Here is a 20,746-nt window from a genome sequence, read left to right as displayed (position 1 = left end):
CCCACGTTGCCGGCAGATGCCTCACCATCTGAGCCACCAGGGAAGTCCTAGCACACTGTATCATCTTCCGATTCATGTCAAGTTGCCAAGCTAACATGGCAAACTGCAGGAGATGGTTAGGGACAGAGAAGCCTGGTGTGCTGCACTCAGTGGGGTCACAGTGTCGAAAGCGACCTGGCAACTGAACAACAGCAACATCACAAAGCACTAAAGAGATTATAAAACTATCATCTCGCGCTTGTGGATTTAAACCGACTTGCTTGAATGAAAGAAATAAAAGAAACATAAAATATTTCCATTAGCTTCTGTTTACTGTGGAGTCCTTCCCATCCTATTTTTTGCTTTTCTATCCCTACACTACTCTGAGTTTATACTCATCAGTCCCTTGTTTTATTTTTATGCCTTTACTACCTTAAAGTCTAATAACAGGTTGTTGAGTTTAGCTTATGTGTGAGCTTTATAAAAATTTGGCCCTATTTGTACATACCCTCGAGTGGGTCTCAGCAAATAAAGAGCCAGAGAATCCCTACATGTTTTGGTCTTTGTGAACCTATGGTCTCTGCCGCCTCTACTCTGCTGTTGGGGTGGGAAGGCAGAGGGGGCTCACCCATGTTTGAACACAATTTAACCTAGAAAGCAGGTGACGGGCCGTGAACTGTAGTTTGCTGCTCTCGCTCCAGAGAAACTCTGAACACGTACATACGCAGAAAACGCAAGAGTTTCTCTATGGTGTGTACAAAACAATGCCAAATCGGTTACAAAATTTTACATATGCCATCAGGTCTTCTGGATCTCGGTGATTCCATTTTACATTATTCAGCCCAGGTTGCCTCTTGTAGGGATAATCCATTCTTCATTACTACTCCACTGAGGTAAAGTATTACTGATTTTTTATCCATTCTGTTGTCAATATACATTTAATTTGTTTCTAGTATTCATCTTCTGATGTAATTTTCTAAGATATATTCTCACCAACACTATACAAAGATATCTCTAATACTCACCTCTCCAGTATTTGACATTGTCAAATTTCTTAATTTTTTAACATCTAACTTATAAAAAAAAGAGAAAGGTAGGTCATTATTTGCATTTCCCTGATGACAGAAGAGGTTGAACATTCTTTCATAATATTACAATGATGTGGACTTCCTTTTCTGTGAAATGCTTGATTTTCTTTTCTTTTTTTTGTGGGCAGAGCTTAGGAAGGCATTTTTTCTTTTTTCATTTTTAATTTATCTTTATTTTATAGACTTATTGGAGTTCTTTATACATATTTTCAGTTATATGTGTTGCAAAAATCTTTTAATTTGTCTTTTAAAAAAATTTTTTTGTTTGTGTTGTTTTGGCACTTTAAATATGTCTATACTCTGTTACATGCTTAGTGTTTTGTGTCTTTTTAAGGAAATCTTTTCTATCTCAAAGTCAGAAAGATATTCATAACTATACTAACTTCTAAAATTTTTGCCTGTAAGGAGGACTAGAGCTACTTGAAAAAAATAAGTGATTTCGTATCTAGGCCAGGAAATATACAAGATGAATCTGGAACATAACTGTCTTACCAGAAAAACAAGGAGGCCATCAAAGATACTAAGGTCATGTCAGAAGGACTCAGAAGCCAACTTGCAAAAATCTCCCACTGGCTAAACATAAGGCAATTTGAGGATGAAAAAATAATAATCACAATAATAAATGGAAACATTGCAAATATATTAAAATTATAATTAAAATTATATTTAATTAATATATTAAAATATAATTAAAATATGTTAAAATTAAAATTTTAAAACAGTTAAAATGATAGCTAAAGGAAATAGCACCAAAGAATGTAATCAGCAAAACTATTGAATTTCATGGGAGAATATGTAATAAAATCACTAATTTCCTTCAAAAACTATATTTCAAGGACAAAAAAGGAGAAATCTAGATTGAAAGAGAGAAGAGATATTTGTAAAGCAATTTGTGGATCTTACTTGGATTCTGATTTAAAATCAGCCAGTTATAAAAGGAGAAAATGAAGAGTCGAGTGGAGAAATTTAAACAGATATTGGCTTTTTGGATGATACGATTATTTGTTCATTGTGTTAAAGGATCTTGTATTTTGATTTTAAACAGTCTTTACCTTAGTGAGATGTGCTGAAATATTAGTGGATAAAATGACATGATACTTAGAATTTGCTTCAAAGTATTCCAAGCTGAGGGAGAAAGTGGAGTTTCGGTGAATTAAGAGGCCATAAGGTGATAATAACTAAAGCTAGTTGGCAAGCATCCTGAGGTTCATTAAACTGTCGTCTCTACCTTTATGTATATTTGAATTTTTTCATAACAGAAATACAATAAACTCAACACCATAATCAAATAAAATAATTTTTTTCAACTACTCCATGGACCATGTGAATCAGTGGGTAGAGGGTGAACGGTCTGCTCTTTACGTTAATTCCCAGACCAGGTGTAGCATCCTGTGTTACCTAAAAAAGAGCATAAGGCAATGCTTACACACTAAGTGTTAATATAAGGTATAATCCCAGGGCATCAAGAGGGAAGGAAGAAGGGAAGTGACACAGACAAAGGAGAGCTGTCACCAAGAGGTTCATCACCTGGTTGGCCACAGCTTGAACACCCAGCCAGACGCCCATTCACACAGAATGTCTCTGAGAAGCTGGAAAGAGCACACATTGAAACAGTGCATCGAAACAAAAGAGAGGCATTCATCAATGGGCTGATTCTAGTCTCCTGTCTCTCTCTGATCCAGGACTGTCCCATGGCACATGAATTCTTTCAGCTTCTGGGCTGTGTTTCCCAGCCCCTCTGGACAAGTGCTGGGAGAAGTATCTCTAACATGGAAAGCACTTTGACATTGTTGCCTTATTTTACATGCTTTCCTTAGATCTTCGTGGATTCTAACCAGTTTTATTTCAGAATGGGGCATCAAAAAGCTGACTGCAAGTTCTGCCTAGAAGGGAACCTGGGAAGAGGGGAGAAAAGTGTTGAATGTAGGCTCGTCTAGCTAGATGATTCTTCAGGATAATCCCAATATTACTATCTTCTGCAGGACAGAGGCTTCCAGATTTCTGGGGTCCCGGGGAAGTCCAAAAAATTCAGAATTTGAACTTTCACTTGCTTGTCCTTTTTTATTATGGCAACACTGATCTTATCTATGCCTGCTGCAGTGTAATCTGGAGGTCACCCTCTGATTGACTCTCTAGAGAATCAACATCCAGGTCACCTACCTTCCTTCCAGGTGGGGGAGGTGCAGTCTGCTGGCGGTGTGTAGTGTGGGAGAGGATCTGGATGTCAAACTGCTTCTTCAGCAGTCTACCACTCTTTCTATTTGTATGTTTTTGTTTTGTTTTGTTTTTTCACTCAGTCCTGCATTTCTAATGTATCCAGTGCTGCTTTCCTTAGAGGTATTCTGTGGGTCCCAGCCTTCCCCATCCCTCACTTTCTAGGATTCAACATTTGGGATTTTTGCTAAGTCAATTACCATTCTTAATAATCAGTCCACTTTTTAACCTCCAAAAAGTTTTATGGCTGCTATATTCTGTAATCCTCTTTATCTCCCTAGATTAGTGCTTTAAAACAACAACAGCAACCACAAGAAAACTTCATGATTTTCTTGTGTGATTTTAGGAAAGATCTGAGGTTAAATGAGCGTGTGTAACTTACCATCTTCAACCAAATGTCTCCCAGAATTTCCTAGCGCAGACTTCGGAGGCTAGGTTAGGTGACTGACTCCACCATGACTGATGGCAGAAAGTTTTCAGTGTTGTGGAAGAGACATTTTTGTGCTGTTTGAGGTCTTTTGGTGATCCATGTATTTGACCCCAGAGATTTCCCCTCATGCATGAGTAGTGCCAGGCATGACTCCTTAGTGATACGTATCTGAGTCAAGTGAATTACAGGCAATTTTTAAAATGCCTTTCAAGCTTAAATTGTGGTATCGGCTCTAAATCTTGCCTTATTTCATATTTTGCTCTTTCCAATGTCCACACCCAAACCCTTCCCCCTTAGCTTCTCTCCCTGCCCTCCATCTCTTGACGGTCAGAAAGATATGGATTCCAGGTAGCATATGAAAACTGCAGAGCTCGGGAATTTGGGGCCTGCCAGCTGGGCATAATGGAGCACAGAGCAGAGAGGTAGACACTGACCTGCTTTCAACAAGGACTGTGTTCTCTCTCCCTTGACTTCAGCTGCCAGACCAGGGAATCTTCACACTGAGAAGTTCCCACGTCCACCACATTGCAGCTGTGGTCTCAGAGCTTATTCCTGCCAGTTTAGGAATCACTTTCTCAAACATCAGGGGCCAAGTTTCTTAGAAATTAATATGAATACAAACTTCCTGAAGATTTAATATTCCAATTCTGTTTAACTCGGTCTTCCATGATGAAGCTTAAGACTTCGCATTCCCAACAAACTCCTTGGTGATGGATCTTCATTAGACCAGATGCTGCTATTCTGAGGACCACATTTTGCAGAACAAGACTCTGCATACTCTTTCCTTCTGTAAAGCCTGTCTATCCCTCCCACGCTGTGTGGTGCCGTGGGCGCTGCTGGTGCCTTGCCTACATGCTCATCCCCAGCCCTGTGTGCTCGGCTGCTGATGGCTTATACCTGCAACATCCAGAGAAGTTCTACGGGTGCTCAAGCCCCATCTCCAGTCCTGAGAGCTGGGAGAACAGGAGCTCCTATGGGAGGGCCGTAGCCAATAGCTGCCATAGGTGAGAATCCAAAAGTTCAACTCCTTTGCTTTGTTCTGGTGTGGTACAAACCCTGAAATTTAACCCCTTGGAGCTCCCCAGGCGATTAGACTGAGTCTGGGGCTTCACTTGAAATCCCACCCTTGTTTAGATCCCTCTCCTTCCTCCCCTGTACCCTCTCTGGTTTCCCCTGGGGTTACTTCCTTAAACCGTTCACTTCTACAAAAATCCTAGGCTTAAGGTTTACTTTTGAGAGAACTCATCCCCTGGAGGGCATGGCAACACACTCCAGTATTCTTGCTGGAGAATCCCACAGACAGATGAGCCTGGTGGGCTATAGTCCATGGGGTCTCAAAGAGCCAGACACAACTGAAGTTACTCAGCACGCACACACACAACCTATCAATAAAACAAGAGACTTTCTCCAAAACAGTTCTTAGACTCTAATGAAACCTAAGAAGAGAGGGATTATAGCATAAAGTTTTCAAATTAAGGGATGGTGCAGGGACTTCGCTGGTGATCCAGTGGTTAAAACTCTGAGCTTTCAATGCAGGGGATGCCGGTTTGATCTCTTGTCCGGAAACTAAGACCCCACGTGCCTCACAGCATGGTCAAAAAATTAAAAAAAAAGAGAGAGAGACGGTTGGCTGCTGTTTCCCAGCACAGCACCTGACGTGTAGTAAGTGCTTCATTCATTTGAGCTTGATAAAGTTCATTCCTGTATCAGGACCCACGAAGTGAAGGCTGACCCAGCACCCAGCCCACATCACAAACCTAAGCCTAATCAGCCTCCACTTAGGGGCAGCCCCTGTCAGGGGAAATCACCATCCACCAGTCACCACCCTCCAGCCCAGCCTTAGCTGGCTCACCTTCCCCTAGAAAATAGGACCTGCTACCTTATAAGGAGATCCCTGACTTCCTGTCTGATAAAGTTCAGTTGTGACGTTGCCTCTTCCATTTCCTGGATGATTCAATCAAATTTCTTGACAGACTTAATGTAAAAACCTTATCTAATTTTTTAAAATAGTGTTATTTACTTATTTATCTTTGGCTGTGCTGTCTTTGTTGCTGCGTGGGCTTTTCTTTAGTTGTGATAAGCAGGGGTTACTCTCTAGCTGCAGTGTGCGGGCTCCTTATTGCAGCGGCTCCTCTTGCCGTGGAGCACGGGCTCCAGGGTGCATGTGCTTCAATGATTGTGGCGCGTGGGCTCCACAGTTGCAGCTCCCAGGTTCTGGAGCATGGGCTCAACAGTTGTGGCACACAGGTTTAGCTGGTCCATGGCTTGTGGGATCTTCCCAGATCAGGGGTTGAACCCATGTCCCCTGTGTTGGCAGGTGGATTCTTACCACTGAGCCACCAGGGAAGCCCCCAAAAACCTTATCTACTTTTTTGATGATGCAATCAGGCCAAACCTGAGTCCTCTCTCAACATACCTGAATGTTACCAAGTCCAAGCTCACTCTGCTCATCATGCATGAGGCCAATAAGTCTACAGACTAATTGGAATAATGACTTTACTCTGAAAGCTGGCAGACTGAGAAGACACGAGACTCGTGTCTCAAAATAACCAGCTTATCAGGGTCTGGATGCCAGTTTCTTTTATAGAACAGACATAGGAGGGGGTGGAAGATAGAAGGGGGATAGGAGGAGGGTTGAGGAAACAAATTATAAAGTCCATTTATTTTGCAAAATAGGAGAGGATGTATTAATGTCTTCTTTCCTGCAGCCATTCACAGGTTGGCAGGATCAGGTGGTCTCTCTGTGAGCTGAACAAAGCCACTTTAACAGTCAGGAATAGGGTCAGGGTTCTCTGAGGTAGGCCATTATTTGCTGTTCAGTTGCTAAGTTGTGTCCAACTCTTTGAAATACCACGGACTGCAGAATGCTATGCCTCTCTGATCTTCCCTATCTCCTACAGTTTGCTCAAATTCATATCCATTAAATTGGTGATGCTATCCAACTATCTCATCCTCTGTCATCCCCTTATCCTCCTGCCCTGAATCTTTCCCAGCATCCGGGTCTTTTCCAATGACTCAACCCTTCACATCAGGTGGCCAAAGTATTGGAGCTTCAGTTTCAGCATCAGTCCTTCCAATGAGTATTCAAGGGTGATTTCCTTTAGGATTGATTGGTTTGATCTCCTTGCTGTCCAAGGGACTCTCAAGAGTCTTCTCCAGTACCACATTTTGAAAGCATCAGTTCTTTGGTGCTTCAGGCCATTATGTATGATTATAGTAATAAAAGCAACTTTACTTTTGCAACCAAAAGTAAAGGTTAAAGTCAAAGAAGGGCTTCCCAGGTAGCACTAGTTGTAAAGAACCCACTTGTCTGCAGGAGACCCAAGAGACATGAGTTTGATCCCTGGGTCAGGAAGATCCTCTGGAGGAGAACATGGCAGCCCAATCCAGTATTTCTTGCCTGGAGAATCCCATGGACAGAAGAGCCTGGAGGACTGCAGTCCATAGGGTCTCAAAGAGTCAGACCCTACTGAAGCAATTTAACACACAAGCACACAAATCAAAGAAACAGATCCAACATGGAGTCAGAATCGGCTCTTCCCTGTTACATGAACAACTGCCTAGGCAGGGCCAGTCCACTAGCTCCTCACCTCTAGCCACCCAAATGATAGTTGAGGATCTCTGGAGGTACAGAAGGCTCAGCACCGTATATACCCAGACGCCAGTCCTTTAACAGAGATCTGTGCTGAAGACTTGGTGGTCGGCATCCCTGTACCTTTGCTCCCATCCTCCAGCCCCGCTCCAGGAAAGAGCTCCAGAGCGTCTAGTCATTGCCACATCCACCTTGAGTGCTGACCCAGCAGCTCCTCCCTGATGATATGTTTCTGATCATGAGGAAAGACAGGAAGACCGCTCCACACGCAAAGCCCAATTCGTGTAGATTCGTAATGGCAACACATCATGCAGCTGCTGTGTCGTGGGGCAACCCAGCTGTGTGCGTATTCTTGCAACACTTTTGGAATGCAGGCCCAGCGACTGTGTACGTGGTAGGAAGCATAATCATTCTAAGGAAAGTTATTTTCCACAGACCATTTTGAAGTAATTGTCTACACATCTGGTTTTTCATGGTTTCTTTAAATGACTGCATAGAAAAAGAAGAAATGGAAGTAAAAGTGAATGGTATTGTGAAATTTAAAAAAGTTTTCACAACATAAAAGTTGACAGTTACGTTTTATTCAGCAGGAATTTTTAGGACTTCGAGCCCGGGAGGCAGCATCTTACTTAACCCAGAAAGAATTGCTCTGAGGAGGCACTGGGGGGAAGGACAGATTGTATGGAGGTTTGGCAACAAAGGGCAGGTAGTTTGAATGTCACAAGATTATTGTAAATTAAAGAAGACCAGACATCCCAAGCACTTTCTAGGTGTGGAAAGATGCAAGGGTCTGGACTCGCTGAAATCATTCCTTTAATATGCATCTCAGCTATCTGGGGCTGGGATCCTGTGTTTTCACATCCCGAGTTTCCTCAGGACTCGCTGTGGGTGGGGAGTGGCTGCTGTTTGATAACTACTAGATGGCAGGTGTTCTTTCCTTCCTGAGTTTCTTTAGGGCTCACCAGCTCACCTTCTCTGGCAGCTACAATCACTGATGCCTGTGACATTCTCTGTTCACTGATATGAGATGGTTGGATGGCATCACCAACTCAATGGACATGAGTTTGAGCAAGCTCCAGCAACTGGTGATGGACAGGAAAGCCTGATGTCCATGGGGTCACAAAGAGTCAGACACGCCTGACTGACTGAACTGATGGCAGGAAATATTCCATTTATCAGTATCACCCAGATAAAGCCCACCTGAGTTCTACATGGATAAAAGACATGTGTAGCCTATAGTGTATTTTTGTCCAGATAAACAGCAACCAGAAGTAATCAAAAAGAAATTCCACCCTTTCCTTCTGTGTCTTGGAAGAACACCAAAGGGTCTCCACTTGGGAACCCATAGCGCCATCCTGTAAATCCCTTTGCAGCTCTCCCAGCACTGGCCCTGCCCCCAGCATCTCCCTCTCACTCTGGACTTCGCTCTTTGGTTCCCTTCTCTCTCTATTCACATCCTCTCTCAGACCTTTGGAACTCCTCACTCTGCGATTCACCCTGCTTTCTCTCTCCCTCCCTTTTCTTAGCCCTTGATTATATCAGTTAATTTACCCTCTGGCTTCTTGTCATTTCCTCTTTGTGATATGCATTAGTCAACTTTCCCTACCTGGAAGCCAAGCAACAAAACTCCCTACAAAATAGAAGCAAAGAAAGAGAAGGAAGCAGGGATGTGAGATTGTGAACAATCATTCAGTAATAAATCTTTCATTAAATTTATTCACTTTATTCAATAAAAATATTATAAATTTAAAAGTTAGCTTAAAATGAAAAGGTATATTGTATTAATTTAAAAGTGTGATGCTCTTTGTCATAAAGTTCTTCCATGAGCACAAACAGCTGGGCAAAATATTTGCCTCTCCCTACCCCACCCCACCCCACCCCTCCCAACTTGTTTAAACATATTTATACCCCCCTCTCAGTTTTCATACTTGTTTTTACCCTTCGTTCATTCTGGCAATTCCTAAATTTCACTTTTCATGTTTTGTTTTGTTTTTTTTAATACAGATTTTCCCACCTGACTTCTAGTTCTTCCTGCTGCTGCTTATATTTTATACCATTTCCCGAGATGAGAATGTCCCCTAACTCCTCATCACACACACTTGGATTCTCCACTCCAAATTCAAACAGGTGTGAATTTACATGTCTGTCCTGTTCTCTGGGCAATGACCTTACAGTAAAAACAGATTTATCTTTGCTTTGAGTTAAGCAGGCCTTCAGTGAATGCTGAGTAAATTCAATTTCAATGAGTTATTTTTCAACATACTGACTCAAGTCCTCTTTCTACACAAAGCTATCCTCCACATTTTTTGCACCTCCGTTCCAGTATCTTCTCTGTGTACCCTTCAGGAACCGTTTCATTTCTTCTTTTCTCCTCCCTAAGCCTGCAGCCCTCTTCCATCAATGCTGGGCTAACGTGACCACCTTATATGTGCTCCCCTAGTTTTGTAAAACTTTTTTCAGTAAAAAGAGCACAAGCTTTGATTAAATTAACAACAATAATACACCAAAGTGACAGTTGTTGAGTATCTACCATGTGTGTTCACTGTATAAAGCAATTTGCATGTATTATCTAATTTAAAGTACACAATGATCTTCTGCATATATACTGTTACTACTCCATTTCATAGAGGAGAAAACTGAAGCTTAAAGATTTTAAGGCATTTACTGAGGGTTACACAGTTAGCTATGTCAAACCTATGACTTTTCCAGTAGTCATGTATGGTTGTGAGAGTTGGACCATAAAGAAGGCTGAGCACCGAAGAATTGATGCTTTTGAGCTGTGGTGCTGGAGAAGACTCTTGAGAGTCCCTTGGACAGACAGGAGAGCAAACCAGTTCTTCCTAAAGGAAATCAATCCTGAATATTCATTGGAAGGACTGATGTTAAAGCTAAACTCCAATACTTTGGCCACCTGGTGTGAAGAGCTGACATATTGGAAAAGACCCTGATGCTGGGAAAGATTGAGGGCAGGAGGAGAGGGGACAACAGAGGATGAGATGGCTGGATGACATCACTGACTCGATGGACTGAGTTTGAGCAAGCTCCGGGAGTTGGTGATGGACAGGGAGGCCTTGCGTGCTGCAGTCCATGGGGTCACAAACAGTTGGACACGACTGAGTGACTGAACTGAACTGAACAGTTAGCAAGGGTCAAAACTGGGCACAGAGTTGAAGATGTTCAGGCCCTTGGATTTATGCTTTGCACACAGCAGGTATTATGAGATACCCCCCACTGGGGGAAGGGGCCGAGATCAGCATGGGACATGCCTCTGATCTCAGAGAGCAAGCACATGGTGCGACACATCACCTAGCTCCATAGTGCTTCGCTTAGTTGATGCCACCACTCATTTTGGAGGCTTTCCAGGTCATGCTAGCGGTAAAGAACCCGCCTGCCAGTGCAGGAGATGCAAGGGAAACGGTTTTGATCCCTGGGTCAAGGAGACCCCTTGAAGTAGGAAATGACAACCCACTCCAGGATTCTTACCTGGAGAATCCCATGGACAGAGGAGCCTGGCAGGCATCAGTCCATGGGTTCGCAAGGAGTTGGATATGAATTAGCACAGCACACCACTCTTATTTAAGTCTCTTTAAACAATTTCAGCCTGTCCTGACTGTGTCTCAGTATTAAAATGTAGAGGATGTTTGGCAACCAAGAATTGTCTTTTCTCACCAACTGTGGAGAAGCCAAGTTTCATTTTCATTAAGGAAGAAGGATATTTTCACACTTGATCCTCACAGAGCATTTCTTAGCTTTCCCCAACTGGATTATCTGGTTCTCCTCTCCTTGATTAAAGACTTAAAGTATTCTATTCTTTCTACTGTGACATTTATTATACTGTTCTTAGCATTAGTTTCAGGGGTGGTGTTTTCATTATTTCCTCCACTGGATTGGATTCTACGTGATAACTGGGACCACGCCTTTTTCCTCTTTTAATTTCCTATAGCCTCTCACTGTTCGCATTTCAGTTCAGTCTCTCAGTCACGTCCACCTCTTAGCGACCCCATGAACCACAGCACGCCAGGCCTCCCTGTCCATCACCAACTCTCAGAGTTTACCCAAACTCATGCCCATTGAGTCGGTGAAGCCATCCAACCATCTCATCCTTTGTCGTCCCCTTCTCCTCCTGTCCTCAATCTTTCCCAGCATCAGGGTCTTTTCCAATGAGTCAGCTCTTCGCATCAGGTGGCCAAAGTATTGGAGTTTCAGCTTCAACATCAGTCCTTCCAATGAACACCCAGGACTGATCTCCTTTAGGATGGACTGGTTGGATCTCCTTGCAGTCCAAGGGACTCTAAAGAGTCTTCTCCAACACCATAGTTCAAAAGCATCAACTTTTCTGCGCTCAGCTTTCTTTATTGTCCAACCCTCATATCCATACATGACTACTGGTCTCAGCTGATGTCAGTAAGGAAAAGTCCTGTGTGTGTTTCCAGAGCAGGATTTGCCCATCTTGGCACTGTTGGCGTCTGGGGCTGGACTGTCCCAGACTGACGGTAAGGAGCATTTCTGGCCTCTAGTCCCTAGCAGCCCTCCCCACAAATCTGACAAAATATCTCTGGATATCGCCCAGGGTCACCTGGGAGGCAGAACCACTCCTGGTTGAGGACAAATAAAAAACATCAGCATTCAAAGAATTTAGCACAATAGATGGCTATTAAAAGCTGAATGAGGGGAATTCCCTGACAGTCCAGTGGTTAAGACTTCACCTTCCAATGCAGTGAGTTTGATCCCTGGTTGAGGAGCTAAGATCCACTTGCCTCAGGGCCACATAATCAGATGATAAACAGCAGAAACAATCTTGTAACAGATTCAATAAAGACTTAAAAATATTGAATGAAAGAAGTGATAAGTAAAATATGGCTTAAATTAGTTAAACTGTATGATTTTCAATATTTATTTTGGAAATTTGAAACAAGTCTCAAAATAGATGGACAAAAGGGAACTCGCATTTATATATCTACTAGGTTTTAAAAGTTTAACTCTTAGTGACTCATTTAGTGACCCACAAAATGTAATGAAGTAAGTTGCTAGTAGAACTCAGGGAAGGTCCTGTGTTCTCAGATGATCTCCAATGAAGATTCACCATCAATCTAAAGTAAAAGAACAGCAAGATACTTAAACCCATGGGCTATAGAAGTAGAGAGTGAATTCCTAGCCTGATTTTGCCACTTACTAGCCATGGGACTAGGAACAAGTAACTTAAACTCCCTGACCTTCGATTTACTAACCCATGAAGATGGATCTAATTATAGCACCCTTTTCAAAGGGTTTTGTGAGGATTAAATGAAATAATGCCTGCAAAGTGTTTAGAACACTGTGAAACCTTAGTACTCAAGAAATATTAGCTTCTAAAAGTATGCATATAATATTAGTTTCTATAAGTTTCCATATAAAGGAGCACTTGTGTTGCAAGCTCATCAATTATATGATGTAATCCAATTTTTGAAGCTTTACAATATACATTTATCATGTCCCTGAGGACTATTGATGTTCATCATCTTTTCATATCCTGTCCTATTGGTCACTTGATTCTTTTCTTTTGTGAAATGTCTGCTATTTTTTAAACATTGAGTGTTTGCGAATGAACTTTTATGAAACAGAAAGAGACCCTTTGCTGTACAGAAAAATTAAGACAACATTGTAAATCAAGTATATTTCAATAAAAAATGGAGTGTTTGTCTTTAATTTAATTATTATTTTCAATACAAGTCCTTTATCTAGTATACGTGTACAAATATTTTTCTCCCTCTCTGTGACTTGCCTTTTTGCTTTCTTAGTAACTTCTTTCAAAGAGCAACCATTTTTTAACACTGATAAAGTCCAATTATATTTTGTTCATTTGCTATTTGTTCAGTTGGTATTCTACGAAAGCTTTGCCTACCCTAAGATTACAAAATTTTATCCTGTATTTTTCTCTAGAAGTTTTAACTTGCACACAAAGATCTATGACCCACCTCAAGTTAAGCAAAATATGATATAACTCTATGATGTAATACTGTTCAAAAAAAAGACAAATCATTGACACATACAACTTTAGATGTATCTCAAAATCATTAGTTTGAACAAAAGGAAGACACAAAAGAGTGGATAGTCTACCATTTCATTGATGAACATAAACTAGAAAAGGCAAACTCATTTATAAAGACAAATTAGTGGTTGTGCATGATGGGGATAGAGGCAGGGTGGGCCACAAAAGGGGTTGAGGAAATGTAGAAGGTGATGGGAATGTTTAGTATCTGGAGTTTCTGGTGTATGCACAGTTGTCAGACATCAAATGGTTCACTTTAATTATGTGAAGCTTATATAATTATGTCAATAAAGTTGAAAAATACACATTTGCAACCATGGAGATATAGAATTTTGTTCAAGCTACTTGGTGCAGAATTAAGATTTTACATTCACACCATGCTAACCCCAGCATTTGTCTGATTCTTTATACCACCGTACTACTCATAACTCATTCAGTTCAGTTCAGTCACTCAGTCACGTCTGACTCTTTGAGACCCCATGGACTGCAACACACCAGGCCTCCCTGCCCATCACCAACTCCCAGAGTTTACTCAGTGTCCATTGAGTCGGTGATGCCATCCAACCATCTCATCCTCTGTCATCCCTTTCTCCTCCTGCCTTCAATCTTTCCCAGCATCAGGGTCTTTTCCAATAAGTCAGTTCTCTGCAACAGGTGGCCAAAGTATTGAAGTTTCAGTTTCAGCATCAGTCCTTCCAATGAACGCTCAGGACTGATTTCCTTTAGGATGGACTGGTTGGATCTCCTTGAAGTCCAAGGGACTCTCAAGAGTCTTCTCCAACACCACAGTTCAAAAGCATCAATTCTTCAGCGCTCAGCTTTATGGTCCAACTCTCACATCCATACATGACTACTGGAAAAACCATAGCTTTGACTAGACAGTCCTTTATTGGCAAAGTAATGTCTCTGCTTTTTAATATGCTGTCTAGATTGGTCATAACTTTTCTTCCAAGGAGCAAGCATCTTTTAATTTCATGGCTGCTGTCACCATCTGCAGTGAAAAATAGCCTGTCACTGTTTCCATTGTTTCCACATCTATTTGCCATGAAGTGATTGGACGAGATGCCATGATCTTAGTTTTCTGAATGTTGAGTTTTAAGCCAACTTTTTCACTCTCCTCTTTCACTTTCATCAAGAGGCTCTTTAATTCTTCTTAGCTTTCTGCCATAAGGGTGGTGTCATCTGCATATCTGAGGTTATTCATATGTTTCCCAGCCATCTTGATTCCAGCTTGTGCTTTGTCCAGCCCAGCATTTCTCATGATGTACTCTGCATATAAGTTAAATAAGTAGGGTGACAATATACAGCCTTGATGTACTCCTTTCCCGATTTGAAACCAGTAACTCACTAGTACCTGGCATTGGCTCTTAATGCTTCTTTTACATACAACACCTGTCCTCTAGAGGTCAGGCTTGCCCCAGAAAAATAATCCAAGTTGGTAAATACATTGGCTCATCTTCTTGAAGTGAGCCTGTGCCTCTGGTGTATGTGTGTGTGTGTGTGTGTGTGTGTGTACACGTGCGCACACATGCACGCCTGTGTGATTTACTTAACTCACATCAAATCAAGAATCAGTGTGCTTTAATGTGATTTCCATTCTGTTGTTCAGTTGCTAAATCAGGTCTGACTCTTCGAGATATCATGGACAACAAGACACCAGGCTGCCCTGTCCTTCACTGTCTCCCGGAGTTTGCTCAAACTCAGGTCCGTTGAGTCGGTGATGCCATCCAACCATCTCATCCTGTCACCCCCTTCTCCTCCCGCCTTCAATCTTTCCCAGCATGAGGGTCTTTTCCAATGAGTCAGCTCTTTGCAGCAGGTGGCCCAAGTATTGGAGTTTCAGCTTCAACATCAGTCCTTCCAATGAATATTTCCATCCTAAAGTGATTAAATATCCAGTACAAGTAATGGAATTTGGAAACAACTGAGACCCTGAATAATACAGATCCTTGAAAAGGGAAATGCCTATCAAGAATGATATCCCACACTTAGATGATTAAGACTTTTGCATGGTCTAAAAGGACATGAAATAAGGCAAAGGGTAAAGAAAGACAGACATCAGAGCCTATATTAGACTCAAAAAGAATGATATGAAACAATAAAAATGATCAAATAAAAAAAAAAATGACATCCCAGCCATGCCTCCAATACCCTGATTCATGAGTCAGGGGCCTTGCCCTCAATGAACTCCATCTCTTTATTCCCTTTTTCAAAAAATCCCAAACTTGGTAGTACTTCCATTCCTTCTTCTGTGAAGCAAAGATGGCATTATGGTTAACTGAAAATTTAGGAAGAAATGTCAAAGATTCTGATTACCATAAAGATGTCCTGATACATGATTTGGGGGATAACCCTTGTATCTCAAAGCAACTAAGACATGTCCACCAAGAAGGCTGAAATTTAAATTTAGGAGTTTCCATTGAGATGGTTGGATGACATCATCAACTCAATGGACATGAGTTTGAACAAGCTCCGGGAGATAGTGAAGGACAGGGCAGCCTGGCATGCTGCATGCAGTCCATGGGGTTGCAGAGTCAGACACAATGGAGCAACTGAGCAACAACAACAAACAGCAAAGGCTAATCTGCAGTCAGGCAGAGCCCCGTGTTCTCTGCCACAGTCCCTTGGCGAGTGTTGAGACTATGAACTAGCCTATGCATTGTGACAGAAAAGGTCTAAAACATCAACTTTAGATTTTCAGTGACTTACCACTCTTAATTCTGGCTTGAAGTTAGAGGACAAAGTGTCTACAGAGAGTTTAAAATAGATGAAACAAAAAGAGGTGAAGAAAGGGGATATTCAAGTTGATTCATTGAATTGCTCGATTACTTTTGCCATTGGGCATCAATCCATCAGCACGACAGCATGGAGCTGGAGCAGGAGCCCAGAGGCCCGCTGCCGCGACAGACAGTAAGACTGACTTAGTAGTCAGTGGGCTTCCCAGGTGGCACTAACAGTAAAGAACCCGCCTGCCAGTGCAGGACACATAAGAGACGCAGGTTCCATCCCTGGATCGGGAAGATTCTCTGGAGGAGGGCACGGCAGCCCACTCCAGTATTCTTGCCTGGAGAATCCCATGAACAGAAGAGCGTGGTGGGCTACAGTCCATAGGGTCACAAAGAGTCGGGACACTACTGAAGCAACAGCACACAGCACAACTGGGAATCAACCAATTTCACAGGTACCCTGATGGAGATTAGTCAAGCTGACACTGATTGGGAAGATAATCAATGATAGATCAAACACAAGGCACAACAGAAAACAGCCCTGCCTAGCTCACTTGACTATCTTGATGATGAAATGATACATTGAGGACTTGTCCATATTCTTCAGCTATTTTTTTATTTTAATATAATTCTATTTGAAAAGTTTATATCAATTGTTCAGATAAAAGTAACAAGTTCTACAGTCCCAGAAAACATGATTAAATAAATCAAACTGAAAAATTCTAGTAATGGCTTAGATTTTTTACTCAGAAAGTTAGACTTTATTTTGGCCCTGCCACGTGGTATGTGGGATCTTAGTTCCCCAACCAAGGACAGAACCCATGCCCCTTGAAGTGGAAGCATGGAGTCAACCACTGGACCTCCAGACAAGTTCCAAAAGTTAAGTTAGATGTTTATGCTTACAAAGTATTTGTAATAATTCCTTTCTGCTTCATGTCTAGATAGACTGGTGGTTCTCAACCAGGGTGTGATTTTGGCCCCAGGGGGTGTTAGCGATGACGTTCTGGACAGTCACAGCTTGAGGAAGTACCGCCATTCGTGTCTAGCAGGTAAGAGGCAGCACATGCTGATATACATCTACACATCTTTCAACCCACAGTGTGGCTCCTCACAGCAAAGAATCTCCAGGCACACAGCATCAGCGGCGTTGAGGCAGAGAGAGCCTGAACCCAGAGCAGGCAACACTTCTATGAATAACAATTTAGAAACTACAGAAACATCAAAGAAAACACTAGGGGGCAGTAAGAGCTCACTGAATGTCACCTCTTGTTAAAAACAGTTCCAAATCGATTCTAAAGCGATTTTTGTTAAGTATTGTAGGAAGTGAATATACACTGATGTTTTTGAGAAACAGGCCTTTTCACTGCGGGAGAAGGATCTACAAACAGGAAAGGGGGCAGGGTGAGGAAAGCACCTGCAGGGCTGCTCTTCAGTTGTCAGTCAGTTCAGTCGCTCAGTCGTGTCCAACTCTGCGCCCCCATGGACTGCAACACGCCAGGCCTCCCTGTCCATCACCAACTCTCGGAGTTCACCCAAACTCATGTCCATCGAGTCGGTGATGCCATCCAACCATGTCATCTTCTGTCGTCCTGTTCTCCCACCTTCAATCTTTCCCAGCACTAGAGTCCTTTCAAATCAGTCAGTTCTTCACATCAGGTGGCCAAAGTATTGGAGCTTCAGCATCAGCATCAGTCCTTCCAATGAATATTCAAGGCTGATCTCCTTTAGGATGAACTGGTTGGATCTGCTTGCAGTCCAAGGGACTCTCAAGAGTCTCCTCCAACACCACAGTTCAAAACCATCAATTCTTCGGTGCTCATCCTTTTTTATAGTCCAATTCTCACATCCATACACGACCACTGGAAAAACCATAGCTTTGACTAGACGGACCTTTGTTGGCAAAGTAATGTCTCTGCTTTTTAATATGCTGTCTGGATTGGTCATAGCTTTTCTTCCAAGGAGCAAACATCTTTTAATTTCATGGCTGCAGTCACCATCTGCAGTGATTTTGGAGCTGATTTCAGTTGTGAATCAGTGCAAATACATGAATATATCATATCTACTATATTATATAGCCTATCATACTGATTTTCTATCTCTGCTTACTGAAAAGTCTTATAAATGAAGGCATCCATAAAGCCAGGAACACTCCGGGTACCCAAATTTTGTTTTCTAAATATCATTCTCTATGAACAGAAACTAGAGATTCTCAAAGAATTGGCTGATTCCAGGAACACGACGATAAGCCTAGGATATCTTTTTGGGCCTCAGAGCACGATGTTGCTGTTGTTGTTTAGTTGCCAAGTCATGTTCTACTGTTTTGCAACCCCATGGACTGTAGCCCATCAGATTCCTCCATCCATGGGATTTCCCAGACAAGGATACTGGAGTGGGTTGCCATTTCCTTCTGTAGGCTATCTTGCTGACTCTGTCAAAAGGACATGGGACCTGACTTGTGGGGGCTTTCGGTGGCCAGATTTGGGGAAATTTTTACATGATAAATGAGAAAAAGCTAACAAATGGAATATCTTAAGTTGATTTTTTTTTTAAGGTACAAATTGAAGAGAAAAAAAAATACTATATTTAGAAGAATGCTGGCTACGTAAACCAGGAGGAAGGGTAGAATATTTTTTGTCCCTGCCTCTCAACATACAGGATCTTAGGTCCCCAAACAATGAGCGAACCCACGCCCTCTGCAGTGGATGTGCAGAGTCTTAACAACTAGATCGTCAGTGAAGTCTCAGGATAGAATTTTAGGATATGGTTTTATGATTTTTAATCTTAAATGGAGTTGTTTCCAGAAAGCATCTTCAACAAGTATTAAAACCACTCGATGCCGGAGAAGAGTATGCTCACTGTCTCGGACTATCACCCCGTGGGTTATGCATAAATTACTGCAGAGAGGCCTGTCGCATTTTCATGAGGTTGTCAGGTTTCACTCAGCTCCACAAGTGGACAACTGGGTGTCCTGTGCCGCCAGTGTTGCACATGGGCACGTCGCCCATGTAATAATCTTGCCAAAACGCCCAAACGTTTAACCTGAATCTACTGTGAGGAAAAATTTTAAAAACCAAAATGCGGGACTTTAAACAAGACCATTGCTCTAGACCCTTCAGAAAAAGTCAAAGTCACACACAAAAAATACAAAAATTCAGGGACAGATCCATATTAAAAAGATTAATGAGACACCACCAAATGCAGGGTGAACACCTTGAGAAAATCAAAATGTTACCATACATTATATGATACATATAATTAAAGTTAATTTTCTTAGTGTGAATATGGTGTTGTGGTTTGAGGGGAAATGTCCTTATTCTCATGAATATTAAAGGATTTAGATAAATGTGCCATGGTGTTTGCAACTTATATTTAAATAGTTCAGGAAACATAGATAGACAGATAGCATATATCTCAAAATGTTGACATTGATGAATGTGGATGAAGAAAGTGCATACATTCATTGTATGGTTTTGAAACTTGTCTAAAAAAAAATAAAGGAAAATTTTGCACCAGTCAATGGCAGGAGGAGAAAAAGCAAAACTTCACCTTTCGTTGTCAAATTATTTTTCTTTAACTCCATATGCTATTGACAGACTCCAGTATACAGACAATGTATTTTTAACATAGAGGACACTGCCTTGGGTGTCCTTTCTGCCACAGATGATTCACCTAAGTTTCATACTCCTGTCCACCATTCTACAGATGCATGTTTTGGTTTGGTAACACAGTTTGTGAAAGCGCTGCCCTCACCATGCCAGCAAATGTGGAAAACTCAGCAGTGGCCACAGGACTGGAAGAGGTCAGTTTTCATTCCAATCCCAAAGAAAGGCGATGCTAAAGAATGCTCAAACTACCACACAATTGCACTCATCTCACACGCTAGTAAAGTAATGCTCAAAATTCTCCAAGCCAGGCTTCAGCAATATGTGAACCATGAACTTCCTGATGTTTAAGCTGGTTTTAGAAAAGAAAGAGGAACCAGAGATCAAATTGCCAACATTCGCTGGATCATCGAAAAAGCAGGAGAGTTCCATAAACACATCTATTTCTGCTTTATTGACTATGCCAAAGCCTTTGACTGTGTGGATCACAATAAACTGTGGAAAATTCTCAAAGAGATGGGAATACCAGACCATCTGACCTGCCTCCAAGGATATCTGTGTGCAGGTCAAGAAGCAACAGCTAGAACTGGACATGGAACAACAGACTGGTTCCAAATCAGGAAAGGAGTATGTCAAGGCTGTGTATTGTCACCCTGCTTATTTAACTTATATGCAGAGTACATCATGAGAAACGCTGGGCTGAATGAAGAACAAGCTGGAATCAAGACTGCTGGGAGAAATATCAATAACCTCAGATATACAAATGACACCACACTTATGGAAAAAAGTGAAGAAGAACTAAAGAGCCTCTTGATGAAGGTAAAAGAGGAGAGTGAAAAAGTTGGCTTAAAACTCAACATTCAGATCATGGCATCTGGTCCCATCACTTCATGGCAAATACGTGAGGAAACAATGGAAACAATGACAGACTTTATTTGTTTGGGCTCCAAAATCACTGCAGATGGTGCCTATAGCCATGAAATTAAAAGATGCTTGTTCCTTGGAAGAAAAGTTATGACCAATCTAGACAGCATATTAAAAAGCAGAGACATTACTTTGCCAACAAAGGTCCATCTAGTCAAAGCTA

The sequence above is a fragment of the Bos indicus x Bos taurus genome, chromosome 24 (genome assembly GCF_003369695.1).
Source record: "Bos indicus x Bos taurus breed Angus x Brahman F1 hybrid chromosome 24, Bos_hybrid_MaternalHap_v2.0, whole genome shotgun sequence".
Classification (NCBI taxonomy): domain Eukaryota; kingdom Metazoa; phylum Chordata; class Mammalia; order Artiodactyla; family Bovidae; genus Bos; species Bos indicus x Bos taurus.
The sequence above is the reverse complement of the archived record's forward strand: the minus strand, read 5'-3'. Positions refer to the sequence as shown.